The following is a 4,549-nucleotide window of genomic DNA, read 5'->3' as shown; positions in this document are numbered from 1 at the left end:
TTGGTTGTTTATGCCTTTCTAGGAAGTTGTCCATTTCATCTACACTGTCTAGTTTATTAGCACAAAATTCTTCATAGTATCCTCTCATTACTTCCTTTATTTCTGTGGGGTCAATGGTTATGTCTCCTCTTCCATTTCTGATTTTATTTATTTGCATCCTCTTGTTCTTTCTGTCAACCTCACTAACGGTCCATTAATCTTATTGATTTTCTCATAGAACCAACTTCTGATTTTGTTGATTTTCTCAATTGTTTTCATGTTCTCAATTTCATTTATTTCTGCTCTAATTTTCATTATTTCTTTCCTTTTGCTTGCTTTGGGTTCATTTTGCTGTTCTTTCTCTATTTCTTACAAGTGGACAGGTAATTCCTCAATTTTTGCTCTTTCTTCTTTTCTGTTTTAGGTATTTAGAGCAATAAATCTCCCTCTTAGCACTGCCTTTGCTGCATCCCATAAATTTTGATATGTCATGTTTTCATTTCATTTGCCTCCAGATATTTACTGATATTGTAATTTCTTCCTTGATCCACTGTTTGTTTAAGAGTGTGTTGTTGAGCCTCCACATATTTGTGAATTTTCTGGCACTTTGTCTATTATTGATTTCCAACTTCATTCCTTTATGATCTGAGAAAGTGTTTTGTATGATTTTAACCTTTTTAAATTTACTGAGACTTGCCTTGTGACCCAGAATATGGTCTATCCTTGAGAATGATCCATGAGCACTTGAGAAAAAGGTGTATCCTGCTGTTGTGGGGTGTAATGTTTTATAAATATCTGTTAAGTTTAGCTCATTAATTGTATTATTCAAATTCTCTGTTTCTTTGTTGATCCTCTGTCTAGATGTTCTGTCCATTGATGAGAGTGGGGAATTGAAATCTCCAATCTTATGGTAGATGTGTCTATTTCTCTTTTGAGTGTTTTCAGTGTTTGCCTCATGTATTTTGGAGCATTCTGGTTTGATTCATAAACATTTATGCTTGTTATGTCTTCTTGTTGAATTGTTTCTTTCATTAATACATAGTGTCCTTCTTTATCTCTTTCAACTGTTTTCCATTTGAAGTCTAATTTGTTGGATATTAGTATAGCTACTCTTGCTCTTTTCTGATTATTTGCATGAAATACCTTTTCCCAAAAGATACGTTTCACTTTCAACATATGTTTATCCTTGCGTCTAAGATGTGTTTCCTCTAGACAGCATATAGATAGGTCCTGTTTTTTAATCCATTCTGCTAGTCTATGTCTTTTGATTGGGGAGTTTAATCCATTAACATTTAGTGTTATTACTGTTCTCAGGGTAGTACTCTCTTCTACCATTTTGCCTTTTGGATTTTATATGTCATACCTAATTTTCCTTCTTTTTACCTTTATGATAGTCTTTATTTTCACACTCTTCTCCACACATCTCTCCCCTGTCTTTTCGTATTTGTCTCTAGTACTCCCTTTAATATTTCTTGCAGAGCTGGTCTCTTGGTCACAAATTCTCTCAGTGATTTTTTGTCTGAAAATGTTTTAATTTCTCCCTCATTTTTGAAGGACAATTTTGCTGGATATAGAATTCTTGGTTGGCAGTTTTTCTCTTTTAGTAATTTAAATATGTCATCCTATTGTCTTCTCACCTCCATGGTTTCTGCTGAGAAATCTATGCATAGTTTTATTGGGCTTCCCTGGTATGGGATAGATTGCTTTCCTCTTGCTGCTTTCAAGATTCTCTCTTTTTCTTTGATGTCTGACATTCTGATTAGCAAGTGTCTTGGTGTATGTCTATTTGGATCAATTTTGTTTGGGGTACGCTGCACTTCTTGGATCTGTAATTTTAAGTCTTTCATAAGAGTTGGGAATTTTTCAGTGATAATTTTCTCCATTAGTTTTTCTCCTCCTTTTCCCTTCTCTTCTCCTTCTGGGGCACCCACAACATGTATATTCATGTGCTTCATGTTGTCATTCAATTCCCTGAGTCCCTGCTCATATTTTTCCATTCTTTTCCCTATATTTTGTTTTGCTTGTCGGATTTCAGATGTCCCGTCTTCCAGTTCACTAATCCTATCTTCTGCCTCTTAAAGCCTGACATTGTAGGTTTCCATTGTTTTTTTCATCTCTTCTACTGTGCCTTTCATTTCCATAAACTCTGTGACTTTTTTTCAGACTTTTGATTTCTTCTTTTTGTTCATTCCTTGCCTTCTTTATATCCTCCCCCAATTCACTGATTTGATTTTTGATAAGGTTTTCCATGTCTGTTTGAACATTCTGAATTAATTGTTTCAACTCCTGTATCTCATTTGAATTGTTGGTTTGTTCCTTTGACTGGGCCATAGCTTCAATTTTCTTAGTATGAGTCATTATTTTTTGCTGGCATCTAGGCATTTTAATTACCTTAATTAGTTTATTCTGGAGATTGTTTTCACTTTTTTACCTAGGATTTTCTTGCTGGATGTCTTTGTTTTCTGTTCTTTGACATTCAGTTCAGCTTATTCTGGACCTCTAGCTTAGGTTTTGTTTAACAGATCAGAATTTTTCAGTTTTTGTTTTCTTGTTTCTTGCCCTGCCTGTATGGTACCTTTTTTTTTCCCCCTTAGGAGTGTCTGCTTAGTTATTATACACCCAAGCCAGGTTTTCCCAGACCAAACTGGCCTCCTGTCAGGAGGAAAGAGTCACCTGCATCAGTTTTCCCTGAGGGTGAGACCCAGCAGGTTGAAAGGCTTTCCTATGAAGCCTCCGGACTCTGTTTTTCCTATCCTGCCCTGTATGTGGCACTTATCTGCCTGCAGGTCCCACCAGCATAAGATGATGCAATACCTTTAACTTCAGTGGACTCTCCCTGTTGGGGGCGCGGTGGAGACAGAGGAGAGGTTGTGGTCTGGTTTTAATTGCTTCACTTTTCCAGACCCTGGGGGCTGAACTCCTTCAGGGAGGGAGGGGTTCCACCTGAGCTGGGCCCCACCCTTCTCCTGGGGAAGGCACAGGCTGCAGACAAACACTCAAACAAGCTTAATTCTGCCTATGCCTGGGGCAGTGGAGCCCAAGAAGCCCTGCAGCTGTATAAACAGCAGTTGAGCCATAGAAACACAGTCACCGAAACAAAAGAGAAAAATCCTTTTCAGAGCAGGACCCCCATTCCTTGGGTTTGCCAATCAAGCACTTAAGTTGATACGTTGCTCTGTGCATCTCCAGGTCCTATGTGTTCCTCCTTTCCTGCAGGGCCCAGACCTTTGAAATAAAAAAAACCCTCTGTTTTGTTTGTTTGTTTGTTTTCTTTTTCCATCAGCCCTGCCCCCTCTGTGCTGGGGCAAAAACCAGCAACCTCCACTTTTACTTGAGGTTCAGTTGAACTGGGGCCTATTTTTAGTAGTCAGAATTTGTTGATTAATTCCACTATTGAAGTTTTGTTGTGTTCAGCCCCAGCTCCTGGTAAACTCTCCTCCCTTTCCCCTCTGGGAAGCAGCCTGTGGGGGGAGGGGCGCTGGCCGCCCTAAGCGTTCTTACATTAGAACTCTTAGTCTGAGACTTTAAACAAGTCTCTTAAATATGTTCCAAGAGCAAAAGGAATCTATATAGAAAGAACTAAAGTAAATTAGGAATACATTGTTGGAACAAAATAAAGAGATAGAAATTATAAAAATAAAAAGAATAACCAAACAAAGTTCAAAGTATAATCATTGTAATTAAAATGGAAAAACTCAGAATCAGATAGATTCAACAGCAGACTTGGACAGGAAGAAGAAGGAATCAATGAACTTGAAGACAAACCCATTGAAATTATCCAGTATAAGAAACAGCTAGAAAAAAATAATGAAAAATGAACAGAGCCCGAGGGACTCATGGGGCACCTTCAAATGTGTCAATGTACACATCATTGAAGTTCCAGAAAGATGAGAGTGAGAAAGGGACAGAAAAAGTATTTGAAGACATAAAGGCCTAAAACTTCACGAATCTGAGGAAAGACACAGATATACACATCCAGGAATCTCAATGAACTCCATGCAGAATAGACTCCGAGGAATCTACACCAAGACACATTATAATAAAACTGTCAAACTCCAAAGACAAAGAGGATTTTGAAAGCAGCACCTGTCACATATAAGTGATCACCAGTAAGACTAACAGTGAGTTTCTCATCAAAAGTCAGGGAAGCTGGAAGACAGTGGGATGGCATATTTAAAGTCCTTAAAGAAAATGTCTGTCAACCAAGAATTCTATACCGGGCACAATTATATTTCAAAACTGAAGGAGAAATTATGACATTTACAGATAAACAAAAGCTGAAAGAGTTAATTACCAGAAGAACCGTCCAACAGGAAATGTTAAAGGGAGTCCTTTATGCTGTGATGAAAGGACACCAGACAGTAACTTGAAACCAAAAAAGAAATAAAGAACATTGGTAAAGGTACCTAAAAGGTAAATCTAAAAATCCTTTATTATTGTACTTTGGGTTTGTAACTGCTTCCATCCCCCCAAATGGTTGAACAAACAAAAGTGAAAAATAACATTTAGCATCTATGCTAATGGGCATACAATGTATAAAGATGCAATCTGAGAAAATAACAATATAAAG

Source organism: Tamandua tetradactyla, chromosome 12 (assembly GCF_023851605.1).
Source record: "Tamandua tetradactyla isolate mTamTet1 chromosome 12, mTamTet1.pri, whole genome shotgun sequence".
NCBI lineage: Eukaryota > Metazoa > Chordata > Mammalia > Pilosa > Myrmecophagidae > Tamandua > Tamandua tetradactyla.
Note: the sequence above shows the minus strand (reverse complement) of the source record.